General features: G+C 42.3%; 1 protein-coding gene across 6 annotated transcripts in view; it reads left to right on the top strand.

Moving 5' to 3' along the window:
• CDC42BPA (CDC42 binding protein kinase alpha) overlaps positions 1-19,930 on the top strand; it is a 329,094-nt gene that overhangs the window by 30,475 nt on the left and 278,689 nt on the right. The window lies entirely within an intron of this gene.

Genomic DNA, 19,930 nt, shown 5'->3' with positions numbered 1-19,930 from the left:
TTACAGTAATGTCTAAGGACCCTGATCTCTGGTTGAGAATAAGACCCGTGAATCTTTTCTCTTTGCCTATTTGCCAGAGGGATACAGCAATTGTTACTCATTTGGAAAATCTTGAAATGAATTGGATTTTAAAGTAATAAGATTGACTAGAATTAGCTATTTTTCTCTTCTTCCTGTACAATTGAACCCATGATACTAATTCGACCTAGCTTTATAAGTAGATGGGGACAGAAAATAGGCACAATAAAAACATGAAAGTTTACTTAAACCAGTTATAAAAGAATTCTCTTGAAAATATGATGTAAACAAAATACATGAGGATATGGAGAATGAGGATGAAAACCTTTACACCAATACCTTAAACATTTTATAGTCATTTAGATTTATGTAGATTTATATCAGATCAGAATGACAGTATTTTTACATTCACATTGCACAGAAGTCAGTGACAGCACAATATGCAAGCTAGTGGGCAGAATTATCTTTACCCATATGCAGAATGTGCAGCTATGTAGAGCACCTGAAAATTTGGGGCACCACTGTGTGTTAATGTCCATCCACTTACCTCTTCCTATCCTGTTCTGTGACTTCTTCCTCCAGAGAGGATCTAGTTAACTTAAAAGTGAAAAAGCCTGACAAACCTATTAGCAGAACACTGAACCTGTGAAAGAGCCATTCAAGCGGTAATGAAGCCATTTAACAGGCATTTACCAACCCCAGGTATATACTGTCAGTTTCTGAATTTACTGCGTTAGTCGGCAGGAACTTAGTTTAAAATTTGCTTTAAAATTATTTCATTAGTGTGTTGAAGATTATAAAATCACATCTCTAAAAAAATCATCTCATCCTCCCCCACCCCTTGCTGGCGTTGGGCATAGGGGCACCAGTTTAATAAAACTGCGTAGGGCTCCATAAGTCCTAAGGATGGTCCTGCTAGTGGAGAATGAGACCTTATGTTGCCACTTGTTTTGAATTACCTTGATAACTCCTTTGTGGTTTTACTTGTGAACAAAGCAGTCATCCTCATTTCATGTTGAGGAAACCTTTGTACAATACTAGCATGGATTTCTTTGATTCGTTCTTTCTTTCCACACACGCAAAGAGATAGGTATTTATTAAAGTACATAGTCTCCCATTTGGTGATTCCCTTCAGCTAACCAATAAGACTAGCCGAAAAGAGTTATTTTCCTGAGGATTCTTGTCTTTTTATAGCAACGGCAGAGGCATCCTTCCATATAGTGTTAGATATAATATATTTTATCCACTCCACTTGTGAGCTCAGCTGTGCAGTAGGTCCCCTCTGGATTAAGTGAAGAATAATAACTTTATATTCTTGTCCTTCATTTCTTGTGGCACCTGGTTTGTTCTCTTTTACAGTTGATATGCAAAGTGAATATCGCAGTGTTTGACTGGATTTTGCCCATCTCAGCGGCGTTGCTGAACAATCTCTATTTTGGTACTCAGAGTTATGAGTCTTTTTTCTCCCATCATTTTGCTGTGAAAGAAAAATAGGTTAAATTTTCCAAACAGCCCATTTGAAGTGCTTCTACTAAACTTGAGCAAATAAAAGTTCTAGTCAGAAATTGATCAGTTAGAACACTTAGGGCTAATGCCTGCTTACCTCATTGGAGTATTTCCAATGATGTATATTTGTGCGTGTGTGTGTGTGTGGGGGGGGGGGGGTGATGATGTTGGTGATTATTCAGTGAATCTCTGCTTCAGTGTAAAATGAGCATGATTTCTCCCTTATATAAATAAATATATAGATTTTGGTTTGTAGATTTGGAAAATAGTCTTCTCAATTTGAGGCACATTTATTGCATTTATAATGTTATTGATTTGTATGGTTGTAGTGCCTAGGAGTCCTAGTCATGGACCAAGAAGAACCCCGTTATGCTTAGCACTGAACAACCACAAAATAAAAAACAGTATGTAAGGGCTTGAGAAGGCTCGAGGCTGGTATGAAAACAGAGGAATGGGGAGCCAGTTAGCATGATGATATGATAAAACAGGGTTTCCCCAAACTTTTTTGGCCATGGAGCCTCTACGGGGTACTGAAAACTTGGTGGAGCCCTTACTAGTTTTTTCTCCATGTCAGCAGCAAGAATGTGATGCACAAAAGCATTGTTTGACAGCGGCAGTGCTTCCACTTGTTTACTAGATTGCTCATCAAACATACACATTACAATATTTTTTTAACAAGGCTTGATGAGTTTTTCTGCAATTGTATGTGCTTCTGCAGCAAGTGCAATACAGAAGTCTCTTTGTAGTCTTCATTGTCCATTTTAGTAATTTTTTTTCCATTACTGAGAGTTTACTATTTGAAAGTGTGTCAAGCTTTCACTATAAAGAACTTATGCCATTGTTTCTGTGTTCAGAATGATTTCTTTGTAGTTTAGGAGGTATCTGCTATCTATTTGAAAGTATTTGTTTGCACACCATGCATTGCGTATTGTAAGCATCTTTATTTTCAGTGTAAGTAAGTCTGAAAGATAAATAACTCTCCCGTTACTTGCATTTCTTATTGACTGCTGCTAATCAGTGAAAGTGGTTTCTTCTTTGACAGTTTACTTTCCAATTTTTCAGTCACAAAAAGCTGTGGTTTTCCTTTTTCTGTTGTGAAATTTTGGTTGTTTGTTCCAGCCAAAGTCCGATTGTTAGAAGCCAAACTATCTTTTTGGAATAGTAATAGAGATGTAGCCGTGTTAGTCTGGTCTTGCTGAAACAAAAGACAGGACTACGCAGCACTTTAAAGACTAACAAGATGGTTTATTAGGTGATGAGCTTTCGTGGGCCCCTTATCCATGGACGGTATATTTGGTAATAAAGGTAGGCGATGATGTATTGTGAAACGTTGAATGAAAGTGCAAGATGAAGAGCACTGTATTGCAGCGGGCTTAAGTCTGAAGAAAGCAGGAAATCAATAACTTCTTAAATCTTTGATTTGTGAAGAGCTGGGCCAAATTATTGAATTGGGCATTTGAAGCATCTAGTCCCCAGCTGACTGCAGGCTCACTGTGGTATTTCAAAGCATCAGCGCCACATAGCTCCACTGGGGACTCTTGTGCATTTCAAAGCTGGCACGCCGCATTTAGCCCGAAGTCAGCAGGACTTCCCACTGGCCCCGGGCTGCACACGGAGTTCCACATTCCTCCTTTGAAATGTACAAGAGCCCCTGCTGAATGCGGACGTGCCTATGGACTAGTCGAGTAGTTGATGAAAGTTTCATCAACTAGTAAATTACTCACTATTTAACATTCTTATTCAGGACTAGTTCTGGGGAGCATTGAATCTTACTGGACTTGTCACTTTCATTCTGCTGATGCTTGTAAATGTTGAGAGTGGAGGCAGTGGCTTCATAGTTACTAGAACAAGGGATGCTGGGGACTGCTACCTCTTTCCCTTGTTTGACATAGTAATAACAACCCAAATATATAGTTGCCACCTTCAGCAACTTCACTATAATAAGTGTTCCAGCACCACTGAATGGCCCTATAGTTATTTGGTGGTAGCACATCAGTCCATATGGTAGATTATTTTTGTAGTCATGAAGCTTAGAAATTTTTAAAATAGCGATCTTGAACTGGTGATAGTTAGGCACCTGAATTGCCAGTGAGTACTGTGCTATTGGTGAATAGGAAGTAGATTTTGTAAGTACATAATGTGCTAGTTCCCCATTAGTAAAAAAGGCAGTGCTTTGAATATTGCTTTTAGATATTCTATGCAGCTAAGAAATTTTCATAATCCTCAATTGGCTAAAAGTTTGGGGGCCATATAAAAACTTGGAAAAAAATCATTTTTTTCCATAAAGAAGCTAGAAATATAGATTCAGATTAGATATTGGGTATTTAGTGTGTGTTTCTTGAAATGCTTTAATATGATCATATTAAAGCAGGATGCTAAGGAGCTTTACAATTTAATGGTCTTACAATTTTCTATGTTGTGACCCCATGTAACAAGAAGAAAAGCTTTCAGGGTATCCCATATAAAGAAAAGAAAGGTGGTAATGATTCTCTTGGACTTGTTTGCAACCTCCCACAAAGCAGTAAAATGAATGTGTATTTTGAGTAGTATTTTAAAAGTAATCTAAGTGACTTTTCAGTGGTCTTGTGGCTCCTAAATTACTTAAATGCTTTCGAAAAGGCATATTTTGTAATGTAACTTTGTTTTTGTACTGAACATATTTTATTCTTTAATTTATGGATTGTTTATAATTTATCTATAAATTACATACACTTAAATTGAAAGAACCTTATTCGTGTTGCAAAGTCAGGAGCTCAAAGCTTAGAAAATGGCAATTAAGATTTTGTAACTTTAATTCATCCCCACTGTGCATATGTATTATGATACATTCTTTAATTGCATGACCACATACTGTTTTTTTCCATACAAAGATGAACGTGTTCTTGGAGTGGAACAGAGCTGTGAAGTGATGGATGCTGTTGTCTGTAAGACTCCTGTTTTACTAGCAAGTTTCACATATATTTGCTGATAGCAGAGAAATATGGTGAGTCTCAGAAATTGTGGTATCTGTTTCAGGATCTGGAGAGGAGGCTCCGAATACACTATTCTGCCTGTTACCCATCCATCTTGATGTTTGACTCCCTTTTTCCGATTTCCTCCAGCTGTCCTTGTCCCAGTCTTAATTCTTTTACATCCCTAGCTCCACATACCAGTCACTTTCTCCTCACCCATCTGGTTCCAAACTCAACTTCTCAGGCTTCTCGTCCCGGTCTCCTTGCCCAGAAACTCCCAGACTTGTCCTCTGCACTCCACATCCTAGCCTTCACTCTCCTCTAGTACCAGTTCTAATCTCTTTGGAGAAAGGGGAATGATTGGACAGTCTTAACCTTCTCATCTGAGATGTCTTCTCCTTCCACTTGACTTCTGGTTGCCCCAATTACATGTTTTCTGTTCCCACTGGCTCTCAGTTTCCCTCCATGTGCTCCTCATCCAATCTAAATATCCTGTTTTGGGCTCCCCCCCCCCCATCTTGTTGTCCTGTTTTCTTTGCCTAGCCAGTCCCAGTTTTCCCAGTGTACCCTGGTTTCTCATCAGAAGGATCTCCCATTCTCCTACCTCCTTTCTCAACCCTTCTGGTTCCCAGTTCCAGTCTCCTTTCCCAGTCAGTATGTCTTTCTTCCTTTTCCCATTCCAGCCCCCATTACCTGTTCCTTCCCCTTCTCCCCAGGCTTCTAGTCTGCCTCATTTCCTCCCAGGGTCCTTCTCCATACAAGCCAATCAGCTTCCTCCTTTGTGCTCTCTGAGCCAAACATAAGGTTAATGAGAGTACGAGAGACACAGGCTCCCTGCTCTCCGTTCTGGTGCCATGGCCTGGTCCACAGCAGGGAGAGTCCTTCTCGAGCAAGGACTCGTGCATGGAGTTTTTAGGGAGTTTAGCTGTCAATCTCTATCAATTCTCTGTCGAATTTGTGTGAACTGTAATTTTTTTTTCAACATGAGCAAAATGAATTGTCTTTCTTTAGCCTTGTTCTCAAAAGTAGATGAACCATTTTGGCTGGGGGTGGGAAATGAGGAAGTAGGTAGACATCCACCATGGAAGACTTCACTTGCCTACAGCGTTTTCAATCTCTAACTGTTTGATTTGAAAACAGAGGTTTATCATGGGAAGTATTTGGACAACCTTAATGAGAAGTGCTAGTAGCTCCATGTATAATTAAATTTATATACAATATTTTTCAAGTTATTGGGTTTGACACCAAGAAAAATTTTCAATCTATATTTAATAATAGGTTTTAGAACAATTTAAACAAAATTTGTTTATATCATTTTAACTGTTGTAATAAGTTGCTTTTTTCTGAGTTGCATGTTTTTCTTTTTCTTATCCAGACTAAATTATCTGCATACGCTGTGCACTCCATGAGATTCATGTAGACTATGGCTTCCATGTTGCAATCCATTCATCATTCGTTCATGTATAGTAGATCTGAACAGCTAGTTTCTCAGAGATTCTTCTTTGGGAAGAACCTTTTTTTGTTTGGAGAAGATTAACTATCACCCAGGTTTTTCCCCATTTATCATCTTAGTAATAAATAAGCAGTCATTTGGCCCTGAAATCAAATCAAAGGAGTGAGGTAGAGGGAAACTGTGAATATCTGGAGTCCACTCCAAAAAAATAAAATGAAACACTGGGATTCTGGGTTTTCTTTCTTTCTCCTTAATGTCAGTATTTACCAGTGAACCCTTAAAACTCTTCACATGAGAACTTCTTCTTAATGTAGCTTCTTTTACAACCTATTGATGAACATACTCTACTTTTGTGAAGGATGTCAGCCAAACTATTTTGACAACTTTACAGCTGTTGTCTTTCCTTTTGTAGGATCACAGCCATAATTCAAGTCTTGGGATGCAATCCAAAATGTTTTCCTTGATTGTTGACTTTTAACTGACTTTTAATGGAGGAGCCTGGGGAAACCACACTTGCTTCAGCAGATAGAATGATTGACCATTTAAAGTAACATGCTTCAGAGCCAATAGGGAAAACTGCCAATATCTCAGTTCCAGCTCCAACCGCTTAGTCTGAACTGTAGTGTTTGAGCTATTGTGGCCAAAAGATAATATCCAGCTACGGTGATAATGGAAGTTCTATATGTTTCTGCTTAGCCTATTTCAATGCCAGAGTACTATGTTGTTCTTTTGAAAGTGGCAGGGCTGTAGAACAGATTTCCTCTTTCCCTTGCTTCATTAAGATGAGCATGGAGGTTGGGTAACTATGAAGAGACAGAACAGTGCAGTAAGGAGACCTAAGATCCAATATTTTGCATTCTTCCAGAGCTGCCTCAGCCTTTAAGTCTAGTCTCTCTAGTAGAGTGCTCCCTATAGTTTTACAGGGTGGAAACTTGGTCCTCAGTAGGGATGTGAAATTTAGTTTAGCCTAATCAACTAATTTAAATTGTATCAACTAATCGACTAGTCGATTAGCGGGTAACTGTTTACTCTTAATACATTTAAAAGGCTAAAGCGCAGCAGGAGGGACAGCTGGTTCCTTGCTCACACAGGGTCCCCCCTGCTGTGCACCATCCTTAAGGCTTTAGACTTATGTTCCCCCCACTGCACTGCTTAATACATTTAAAAAGCAGATGTGCAGCATCTGGGACTGGGCGTGAGCTGTGCCTGGTCCCTGCTACCCACCTGCCCCCTGCGGAGAAGGTGCTGGGGGACCTGCTTTTAAGGGCTGGTTCCTGTTTCCCCTCTCCCCCTTGCTGCCTCTATCAAAGGCAGTGGGGGGGAAGGGAGGAGCGGAGGAACGACTAGCCGAGGGACTAGTCAACTATCCGATAAGCTTTTGCTTTTGCTTATCGCATAGTGGACTAGTCGATTAGTTGCTTAAATCTCTAGTCCTCTGTAGATTCAGATCTCTTTACTCTCCTCAGAACCTTGGTTCTGCAGAAGAGATCAATAGTGACCCTGTTGCTTGGGCTCTTTCCTCCTCAGGGCCTTGTGGCTTGACAAATACAGAAATTGGCAGGAAGCCAGCTCCAAGAGGCCAACAACCTCAGGGTCTCTTTTTTTTTTGCTACAGTGCTATTCAAAGATGTAAGTACTAGCCACTAGCCCTGACCCTTAGTAACTTACAGCCTAAAAGACAGGACACTGTGACTATGAGAGAAATTGAGACAGAGTGACTGCTGTGGGAGACAGGGTAATAAAAAAATACCGAAAGTTCCTCGTTTTTAATCATCCCTATTGAGGGCATGTTGTAAAAGAGGGAAGTAAAAGTAATGAGCAACCAGTGGTGGTCCATTTCCCTAAATTCACATTAAGAATAATCATAAGAGTCCTGCCAAGGAGAGGCTATGCCCAAAGCACTGGAGACTGCGCTCAGAGCTTCCACTCATTGATTGCAGTGCAACTGCCTCATCTCCTTTACTGCCTCAGAAAAATCAGAAGATATTGATTTCCATTCAGATATCAAGGAACATGGAGACTACAGTGACTGACCTTTGGGTCCTTTCACCCCTACATTACAACCTTTCCTGCTCTTGTAGCAGGATATCCCCCAGTTAATATTCTTAGATCGCACAGCCCAAATGGGTTTCTCTGTTAATGGTCTATTTCAAGGTATATGCTAGATTTCTAGGGCTGGAGATAGGTTCCAGGTGGGTAGAGGTAACCAAACTTTTAACCATAGCACCTGACAAATTATTGCCTCTAAAATAGTGGAGGTATGGGATCTTCCTCGGGGCTCAATTCAATGTGAGAAATTCCATGTCTTCTTCCTGCAGGTCCACTAGAGGAACCTTGCTTGGTGAGCTGCAGGGCAAAGGAGCAGTTTCTGGAAGGAACAAATACACAGCTATGGGCAGACCATGAACCAGAACACCGGACTCCCCTCTTATCCCTCCAATCTGAAGATTCCTCTGAAGACTTTCAGAGTGAATTCTTCCCATTCAATTCATAGTGAAGAGAGAGGGAATCAAAGGAAAGTGGTTACAAAAAGAGGCCCTTCCATTGCAGATATCCCAAGAAAAGGGTTAATGCCCATTCCTGCACCTCCCTTCGGAGGCCTATCCCACTGTTTGAAAACTAGTAATGTAAAGGATATCTTAGTGCCCAGAAAGGGAAAGTGAGACCAGTGGTTCTTCCCTTCTCTTGCCTACAGGTCTGAGGAAAATTCAAGATCAGAAAGAGCGGGTTCTTCAGTGGAAGATGAAGGCAATTTTCCTAGTACTGTAGATCCACATAATCATTTAACCAGCCCATAAAGACCCTTGCACAGATTCATCCCATCTCTGCCAAGACCTAAACGGGAAAAGAATGGGAACAAACATGAAACAATCTGACATTACATTTGCTGCCTTGTGGAATGATAGAGCTCATGTCATTATTATTGTTCTATTCATGATTGTAAAGAAATCTGACAGGGTATGTCTACACTGCCACCCTAGTTCGAACTAGGGTGGCTAATGTAGGCATTCGAAGTTGCAAATGAAGCCCGGGATTTAAATATCGCGGGCTTCATTTGCATCTTGCCGGGCGCTGCCATTTTTAAATCCCCCTTAGTGCGGACTCCGTGCCCGCGGCTACACGCGGCACGGAGTAGGTAGTTCGAATTAGGCTCTCTAATTCAAACTACCATTACTCCTCATGGAAAGAGGTGTACCAGTAGTTCGAATTAGAGAGCCTAATTCGAACTACCTACTCCGTGCCGCGTGTAGCCGCGGGCACGGAGTCCGCACTAAGGGGGATTTAAAAATGGCGGCGCCCGGCAAGATGCAAATGAAGCCCAGGATATTTAAATCCCGGGCTTCATTTGCAACTTCGAATGCCTACATTAGCCACCCTAGTTCGAACTAGGGTGGCAGTGTAGACATACCCACAAGTACTGATCAGTCTTCAGATTATATTTCTAAATCTGCCTTAAATTCTCTTGGTGGTCTTGGGGAAGTCACTTTTATTTTCCTAAGTTTATCCATCTTAAAAATTGTGGACAATGCTTTTTATCCAACTCTGTTATGTGAGGTTTCATTAATGCTCTTAGTAAGCTCTAAACATGCCGAGGGAGCTACACTCTCTGGTGCTCTCTAATGTTCTCTGTCCGCTGCAGTCCAAGTTCTTTGATCCATGCTGCCATAGTTCCATTGTTTGTCTTTACAATACCTAGGTTTTTCAGTCAGAGGTCTGTGCATTAAGAGTGATGTATTTGGAACTCCCAATAGCACAGTGATGGAGAGGCAGGCCTTTCACTGATGCAGTGAAAAGGAAATAGGACGCCACACTTAGTGCATTACCCTGCTTTAGGGAATTTGATTTTATTTTGATTTCCTCATATGCATAAGGATAATAGAGTCCAGTGGCTGTAAATTATGGAATAATAATTGGCCAAGCAAGTCCGTGGATATCTACTTAAGGGTCACACTCTGATTTTTCCGAAAAGAGGTCAAATTGTTTCCTTTCACCAACACCACAAGCCAGTTTCAGGCAAAAATGTGAGAAGTGGCAGAGTTTCAGGCCCCTACAGACCCTTGAAATGGAGCTGCTGTTTACCTCTCTGGCTTTTCCATCTTATAACCTAATTATTATTATCTTTTAAAAGATGCGCAGCTATAGCAACTGTGTATGATACAATTCATGACACTTTCCTTTTGATATAAATTATCACTTAATTTCATCCTGGGGAAATAAAAACAGTTGAAACCTGTACAAGAGACCACTTTTATGATACAACTTCTGTCTTAAAGACCACTCCAAATTATCCTCAAAGGTAGAATATTGATGTGCTCCCAAATGGAGTTTGCTGGATTAGGGAAGGTCAGTTCTGGCCCCTCTCCTGACTGACACAGTGTTCTCCTGGGGTCTGTAGGCTGAGCCAGATGAGCTACCCCCTTAGCTGCTGGGCTTCTCTGCCCACTCTGTGGCCCCAGCTGCTGGGGTCCTCTGCTGGCCTTCCCGACTCCCTGGCTGCTGCCCCCTCCCAGCCACAGGGGCTCTCTGGCGCGACTGCAGATGTTGCCGGACCAGAGAGACCTGGATCAGAGGATTCAATCTGTACATTTTTGTTTGCTCAGTAAATAGTCACTGATGAGGTAAAGGGCATTGCTGTAAACAACACGTTAATTTTTTGCTAAAAAAATCTCATGCAACCTTGATAAACCATAACTGTGGTTAAAAGACATCCTATAGTAATCATGTTGGTGCAGACCATATGTAAGCAAGACTAATTGTGTTCAGTATCATTTATGAATCAATATGGCATTGATAGGGATTCAGCCCTAAAGATTATAAAGAAGTGCAAATTTACATAAGGCTTCTTGTAATGTAATAGAAAAGTGCAGTCCATTTTTATGCTTCTCTTCAACTCTTTCTTCACATCAGAAAATAACTTTACAAGGCAGTCTATAAATGCAGTATTTGGAGGCCTGCTAGGGAGTGGATTGTTGTCCTTAGTCTTAAATTGCCTGCCCACTGTAATTTCTAAATTAGAACCACTGCAAGTGTTCAGATACAAGTGTGGAGAGCACAATAGAAAGCCTATAAATAAAATAATGGTAATGTATTTGATGTGTTCTTTAAGATACATTCCTATTTAATAGCTGCCAAGACACATGAAAATTGATTTAATTGAACAGAAATGAATGAACAGTAATGAACAGAAAGGAAATTGCACATGTGCTAAAAATCAAAATGGAATTGAGATGTATTTGTTCAAGTTCACTTTGATAACCATTGTTGATTTACCTAATTCCACATTGAGGAGAATTGGTTCCAGTTGACTGATTCACGTGAGAGAATGAAGCATAGAAGGTCAGTGTAAAATATATAAATGGGAGTTAAGCATTTTACTCTCTTAAAAATAGTTCAGTTCATTTAACACTAGTACTTCTGAGTGATATTCCTGTTACCGATTCAAACTCAGTGGAAAAAGACTATACCTATACATGTAGTACTATTGAGACTTGGAATGTGTCTGAAATTGTAAGCCAGAGCCTTGCTTTCAGTTATTTGGCATTGTGATTTTTGGAGTGGGTTTCCACATTTTTTGATATTTCTGAAGTCTGTCACACAAAAATAGCACAAGGAAATTTAAGAACTTTACAACGTTTTTAAAAAAATGAACCAACTCCAGCCTTAGAGAAAATAGGTGCAACTGTGTTGGCTTCAGTCGAGTTATTGCTGCAATGTTAGTGATTAATTTGGACCATTTATTCCTGTTGGCCACATAGTGTAAGAAACCTTATATCAGAGCACTTTGATGAGATCCTAATGATCACTGTTTCTCGATTTAGCTGCATAAATTTTCCAGACTATTTTAATAATCCATGTGTGGAGCCAGAGTAAACAAAATTTGGAAGCAAGATCAACAGAAATGCTATTGGTGTTGGAGTCTATAGACTTAGTAATGTCTATGGCACACTGCATCTCCCCCATCATTCAGGGTTTTTGAAGGTGGGATTTGCAACTTGTGAGAATCCAGGGACTCTGACCTTCCCATTACCAGGCCTGCCCAGCAGTCACCAACTCTACACCCTGAAGAAATCAAAGAGTTCTGTTGGCAAGTTCATACAATTCCATCACCCCACTGGGTAGCAGAATCATAGTGGGTCTGTTGTGTTTTGGTCTCTTGTGGCTATACAGGGGTCAGAAACAGTTTACTAATCTATTACAATGGGTTTAAGGGTGTAATGGATTGTTTTAGAAAATAATGTTTATTTTTAAATGAACTATTTGTTAGCCAAATAATATAAACTGGCATGCTGTACATGTTCTGTCTTTATGCCTGTCCTGAAAAGGGTAGTGGTGGGGAAATAGAGTAACTTGCATGTTTAACTGTGCTGCTGAAATGATTCAGTGCTAATCAGTTATGGTACAGTATAGATACATCTCTCAGTAGATTAATTTTAATTGTGTTTATGCTGACTTTGAGTGCCTGTGTGGGGAGGGGAAAGGGGCTAAATAATTAAACACTTGAGATTTCATTTATTTGAACTTGTTATAAATACTTTAATGACTTTCTTTGGTTTTGGAGATGGAAGAGGTTTGACAATAGTAATATTCTTGCCTGATATCAATGTAATGTAGCATACATTATATTTAAAGAACTTAGCTGTCTCAGCTGAGAAGTTAAGTGGCTGAAGCATTCCTCTCTTCAACTGTGCAACTCCCATTGAAGTCAGTTGGAATGTCTGTGTCTATAGGACAGGTTTTGTCTATTATATATTGGGTTTGCATTGAAGAATATAACTAATAATTATAAGATAATCTACATGCGCAGCTTACTTAAAGTTACAAGGGGTATGTCTACACTACCCTCCTAGTTCAAACTAGAAGGGTAATGTAGGCATACCGCACTTGCAAATGAAGCCCGGGATTTGAATTTCCCGGGCTTCATTTGCATAAGCGGGGCTCCGCCATTTTTAAATCCCCACTCGTTCGAACCCTGTGCAGCGCGGCTACACGCGGCACGAACTAGGTAGTTCGAACTAGGCTTCCTAGTTCGAACTACCGTTACACCTCGTGGAATATTCTAAGTTTAGTACAGGCAGTCCCCGGGTTACGTACAAGATAGGGACTGTAGGTTTGTTCTTAAGTTGAATCTGTATGTAAGTCGGAACTGGCGTCCAGATTCAGCCACTGCTGAAACTGACCGCCAGTTCTGACTTACATACAGATTCAACTTAAGAACCCCAAGCGTCCCCAAGTCAGCTGCTGCTGAAACTGATCAGTGGCTGATTCCAGGAAGCCTGGGGCAGAGCAACTCTGCCTCGGGCTTCCTGTAGTCAGCGCTGGTCAGTTTCAGCAGCGGCTGACTTGGGGACGCCTGGGGCACAGCAGCTGGGGTGCTGCTGGGTTGCTCCAGTAGCACCGCTCCTCACTCCTTGGCGCTACTGGACCAACCCAGCAGCACCCCAGCTGCTCTGCCCCAGGCGTCCTGATTCAGCCACTGCTGAAACTGACCAGCAGCGGCTGAATCAGGACCTGGGGCAGAGCAGCTGGGGTGCTGCCGGGTTGGTCCAGTAGTGCCCAGAGCGGCGCTGCAGGACCAATCGGCAGCGCCCCAGCTGCTCTGCCCCAGGGTCCACAACAAAAGCCTGGTCTGCTGCGGGGGGGGGGGGGGCACACTAACTGCGCCCCCCCCAGCAGAACAGGGACACGGGGAGCAGAGCCGCAGCGGCAGTGGGTGCCGCGCCTCTGAGGCTTTGCTCTGGGAAAGCCTCAGAAGCGCGGGAACCCGCTGCTGCTGCGGCTTCAGTCCCGGTGCCCCATGTCTGCTGGAGACGGTCTCCAGCAGACCAGGGGCACCGGGAGCAGCTTACGAACGGGGCTTTCTCGCCCCAGATCTCGCAGGCAGCAATCCGCCACCTCGACCTCCTGGGCGCGAAAGCCCCGTTCGTAAGTGCGGATCCGACATAAGTCGGATCCGCGTAAGTTGGGGCCTGCCTGTACTAAATGTTTCTCAGATATTGTCTATCTGGCTTTTAAATTATATCAGTGGACAGGAAGGAGTCTTGTATTTGGAAATTACTGGAATCTTTGGTTCACAGATTACTTATGCAATACCAGTACAGTGCATGTGGGTGGATTCTAGAGGAAGAAGATTAGCCACCAATCTAACCTAGATATTATTGAGGGGCAGCAATTAAAAATTAATAGTTCATTCAAACACTTTTATTCAAGCATGGATTTGACATTTTAAATTATTTGAAAAGCGGAATACAATGTCTATATCAATTGCAAGATGGTAAAGGGACCATTAAGATATTTTAACGTTGTAAATTTTAAAAACTTTTTTTATTGACTAGAATAATTCATTTAAAAAATGAACGTGCACTTTGACTACCTCTCCCGCCCACTGTAATTCACCTATTCATTTTAATTTGTACCAGCAATGGGGGAAACATTACCTATAAGAGAGGAAAAGGCATAATAAATGAAAATCATCCTGTACCAGATAATTACAGGTTTGGAAATCATACTGGAAAAAATAAGTCTTCAGGTTTTCCACTAATAAATAGCAATGGTTAATTAAGACAACCTGGTCTATAATTTTTAGTATATAGCACTGGCAATATTAAATCAAGTTTATTAGGTGTTTTTCAGACTGGATTCCTTGCTTCTGATCTTAGCACCTCTTGTTAATTTCCCACCTCTTGAAGGTGTTAAATTGATGGTGATGTAAACTAACCATGGGAGGCATGGGAGATCAATAACAGTACAAAACTACAAAGAGCTAGCATGTGAAATTGTAAGAGAGGCAACAATTTAATTAAACAGGCATTTTTTTCCCCATTCCACACCTCTGTGTGCCTTCAGACCCACAGATCTAGTTCACTTTTGCTCTCACAGGATTAGGCAGCAGCATTAATGAAATGACTGTCCAAAACTTTATTTCAGTCTGAGATCCCCAATCATGAGCTGACTGTGTGTATGGACTTAAACATTCCAGATAGATCAGTTGTATATGTGAATTGAAAGACACTCTCCCAGTCCAAAAACAAGTTTGTGGTTCTCTCCTACAGAATGGCATCAGGAACAGTTAAAATAATATAAAAAACTGCATCTCTTAAATAGCTTTTAGTATCTACTGCTACATGGGAAAATACAAAATCCTGTACGTAATTTAGCAGGTAAATAAAAGGGTAATTGATTTTTATCTACAATATGTGTGTGTGCACTAGATCTCATAACTCTGCTTGAAGTATTTTTCATACACTGCTTCAGTTAAACAGTTCTCTCCACACTCAACACCTAGACTTTGTTACTAACACATTTGTGCTGAGTATTGTACGCCACGGTTTCTGTAGCACAGTTGCCTTAAGTAATCCCCGTCAACATGAGGTATTGCAACTGTTTGCTACTGCCATGTTATGAAACAGCTGTCAACCATGGTTCTGGCGCACTGCCATCTTCCTACACTGTTGTAGCTAATGCAGAAGTTCCTCCAGTTTAGAGTGTGACAAAAACTCATTCTTTTCCCGATTGAACACAATCTAATTACTCAGATGAGGAGATTTCAAGGAGAGGTCCTGCGTTACTGAAATGCAAAGATATTCCTTAAAAAAAAAGTGTCAGTGAGACGTCAGCATGTAACTAACTTCATCCATATGCTTAAGTGCTTTCCTAAATAAGGATGGACTTACGTGCTTTCTTGAATCTAAGTCGAAGATCCTATTTCTGATTGTCATTCAGTTAAGATAACATAAACAATATTAGCTGTAGCCATGCTGTAAGATTTTATCTAGAAACCAATATAGAAAGCTTATGCTATTTTCAGAGACACTTTCTTATTGTCACCGGCAAAAAAAGATTGTCGCCCCTCCTTACAAATCATAAACTTGAGTCTTAAAATAAAGTAAATGGATGCTGTAGAATGTTATTTTTATAATTTTTACTGATATTAATCCAGTATTTATTTGTAAACTTTTTTAGATTATCAATTTAGCTTAATTATTTATTTAATTACAGAAGACATTAAGATGTAATCATTTAAAACTTTATAGCTGTTAAAGCACGCATTATGAACATCACATATCAAAACATACAAAGTAAATATCTTTTAAATCAAACTCTAAAATCTCAAACAGCATTTTCTCACTTTGCCTAACCCTGAGTTTTTGTTACTATCAATAAACATATTTGTTGTTGGTTTATGTGTGCATGGTGAAACTGACATTTACAGATTAAAAACTGAATCCTTCCAAATCTAAAAATAAATTCAGCAGGATACAATAAACCATCTAGGAGAGCTCCTAAAAGTGAAGATATTTCACTAAAGCCTATAATTTCTTCTCAGGAATTCTAGTTTGTCAGAATGGGAACTCTACTCAAATTCTGATGACAAAAAGTGCAAATTATAATTTTTCTATATGTACAATAGTTTGCAAATAAATATTTCAATTACATCTTAAAATAATCCACAGTTCTAGTTAGTCTGTATTTTAATTCTTCTCCATCCCTGTGCAGGTTTTACTTATCCTTGCCAGAGCCCTCTTCTTTTCCTGGAAACATACAACTGGAAAAGGGTCAGGATATGGTCATCTAGTGCATGCCCCCCACCAATGAAAGATACTTCAACAGATTGTCTACTCTTGTAATCATCAGCTTTTTGTCAGAGGAAAACTAGTTAAGAACTCCTTTTGTAGTCTGTTAATGCATTTTAACTGGCTAGAGCACTGTCACTTGGCTGCTACATCAGCCTAGTTTTGTCTCCGTTCTGATGTGAGGCCTTGTATTGAATGCATCATGGTGCATAAAAAGTATGATAAACAAGGAGGATTTGGCACGTATGTTGTTTGTATTACCCTTGCATATTTAACATAATGTCAATTGTCTACCTAGAGATAATAACCTGTTATGTTCTCTTAGCTGATCAGTTTCCACTATTTCATATGGATAACTGTAAAACCATAAGTCTTCCCTACTAATGGGTTTTTCTCATGTAACAATTAATATAATAAAATTTAAATGAATTACTGTGCTTCTCCACATGAAAAGACGATTCACCAATTATGTGAATTTTAAATCAGTTTTAATATTTGTATTTTAACTAAATTTTGGTGCAGCATTGCCTTGTAGAAACCACATCTGGTGTGGGTTAACGTCAGCTGGTATGGACATCCATACTAGGTAATGAACTATGAAATTGGATTGGAACGCTGTAGGTTGATTATACTTTGTGGCTAATAGACACTTATTTGCCTATCCCATTTAAAAAAAAACCAAAAACTTCACCTGTGGTGATAAAAACAGATGTCGTTTTCATGGCTTTGTTTCATAGTGTGTGTGCTGCTTTGGAAGACTATTAATATAACATGTCCAGTAGTACTAACTGCCACTGGGATTTGTCAGGATGGTGATGCTAAAATAGTATACAGTTCAGGTCACTTAGGGTGTGTCTAGACTACAGGGTTTTGTCGACAAAAGTGGACTTTTGTGGATAAAACTATACCTGCGTCTACACTACCGCTGAGTTCTGTCGACATAACGTCGACAGAACTCAGCAGTTTTGTCGACGCAGGTAAACCTCATTTTATGAGGCATAACGTCTTTGTCGACAGAGTTCTGTCGACAAAAAGGGCAGTCTGGACGCGGGGGTTTCTTTTGTCGACAGAAAAAGACCTCCAAGGAAACCCCCTGCTGGACAGTCCTTCTTCAGGAAAAACCTCTTCTTGTTCCTGTCTGTAGCCATGTTTTAAAGGCACAGACATCCCTGGCAGGCATTGTGACAGGAAGCTGGCCACAGAGGAAGCCTGTCAGCACAGAGCTCTCACAGCTTCACTTGCACGTGGCCATGTGTGCAGCTCCAGAGCCACGAGGCCCCCAAGGACCTTTGAGGGAGCCAGCCCTGGTGCCGACAGCCGAGAAAAAGAGAGCCCCAGCCTGGTCAGGGACAGAGGTCCTGACACTGCTCGAACTGTGGGGGGAGGAGGAAGCGGTCCAGGCCCTGCACACCCGGCGCAGGAATGCCAACATCTACGGCCGCATGTCTCAGGGGCTGGCTGATAAAGGGCACCACCCAAGGACACTGCAACAAGTCCGGGTGAAAGTGAAAGAGCTTTGGCAGGGATACGTGAAGGCCCGAGAGCAGAGCTCAGCATCAGGTGCAGCCCCAGTGCACTGCGCCTATTATAATGAACTGGACCGCATCCTGGGAGGCCAGGAATCTGTCTGCACCGGTGCTCGTGCAGACAGGGTTGCACACACCGGTGCAGCAGAGCCGGCAGGAGGTCCCCAGGGAAGATGTGGAGGAGGAGGAGGAGGAGCAGACGGAGGACACCCTGACCCTGACTCCGCAGCTTGTCCTGGAGACACAGGAAGCCTCGCTGAAGAAGGAACATGAGGTGAGTGCAGGCAGGGTCACAGACACAGAACAGGGGAGGTGGGAGCAGAGAGGATGCAGAGCAATGTTCACATCTTGGTCCTCCCTCCTGGACAGCTTGCATCTCTCTGTGCATGTACAAGCAGGCGGGCAGGTGGTGGGTATGTGGGTGGGGCCAATGGGAGACCCAAGGTGCTGCAGGCCCCTGTCATACTGTGGCTGCACACTGATCTGGCCTGGATGGCCACAGTGGAGGGCGGGAGGATGTAGAGGGTGGAGGTGGACATTGTCCTAGCCACAATGGGTCCCCTGTGCAGCCGAGGCAGCTGGCAGGGCCAGACGTGGCCTATCAGTAACAATATTCCCATCCCTTGTTGTAAGGACTTTTGTGTGAATTGCTAACACTGATCGGTTCTCCCTCTTCTCCTCCACAGCTGGACCTGCTGCTGCTGACCGCCGAGCAACTCCTGTGCCACCACCCACCCGGTCCCACAGCACCCACAGGCATTGAAGGACCTACAACGATCTCCTGAGGAGGCATGTGGAGGCCATGGAGAAAATTGTGAGTTGATGTCCCTCACCACCTGCAAAAATAGACACATACAAACACACACAAAATATGAAGTAAGAGGGGTTGACCAAGTCCTTGGGAGACTGTCTCCCCCCAAGACCCCAGAACCCCCTCCCCTCCCAGTGATTGCTCCCAGTAGTATGATGGTGTAAGGCACAGGAGCCCTCCACCACCTCCCCTCCATTGCTCCCCACCCACCCTTTTTCGGTTACAGTCCCCTTACGGACTGGTCCCCCCCTCCGCCCCCGAGGGACTTACCTCCATCAACACAGCACCAACAGTAGATCTCCCCACACCAAACTGGTGTCCCACTGACCGGTAGCTATCAGGAGTGGCCCGCTTCCAGAGGGCAATAGCTACCCTTTTCTCCAGCGGGATGGCAGGGCGCAGGTGGGTGTCCTGTCGTTGCAGGGTGGGGGCAAGCCAGTTGCAGAGCTCCAGGAAGGTGGACTTCCGCATCCTGAAGTTTTGGAGCCAAGCCTGATCATCCCACTGCTCCATTACAAGCCGGTCCCACCAGTCCGTACTTGTTTCCATCCTCCAAAATCACCTGTCTGGGAAAAAGTTTGGAGGCAGGAACAGTGCTGCTGCATCCTGAAGGAGGGGCTCCAGTCTGGGCTCAGGTTCCAGACCAGGCATTAACAGCATGAAAGTCTCATGCAGTTGCAGCAGCATTTGAAGCACCGTGGAGTGGGGCCAGTGCCTGCCCAGGGGAAGCTCTTGCTCCATGGCAAACAAAGGTTTGGAAAACCTTCCCCCCCCCCAAAACAAAACAAAACAAAACCCACACTGCTGTGCTGTGCCGTGCCAGGAAGCAGGGCACTCCAAGCAAGCACTGCAGAACCTTTGCTGTCCTTCTAGGAGGTAAGCAAGGCAGCTGCAGCAGCAGAGCAACGGCTAGTCGGGGGGGTAGAGGGGCCCTTTTAGCATGCGTCTCTGCAAAGTGCAGGCAGCAGAACCAGGAAGTACATGCTGCCCCTGTGACCTGGCAGAAGCAGTTCCGGGTACTTTCTTCTGTCGACAGAGCCTCCTGCAGTCTGGACACTCTCTGTCGACAAAGCAAATAGTTTTGTCTATATGCC

The sequence above is a fragment of the Pelodiscus sinensis genome, chromosome 3 (assembly GCF_049634645.1).
Source record: "Pelodiscus sinensis isolate JC-2024 chromosome 3, ASM4963464v1, whole genome shotgun sequence".
Lineage (NCBI taxonomy): Eukaryota > Metazoa > Chordata > Testudines > Trionychidae > Pelodiscus > Pelodiscus sinensis.
Note: the sequence above shows the minus strand (reverse complement) of the source record. Positions and strands in the feature narration are given on the sequence as shown.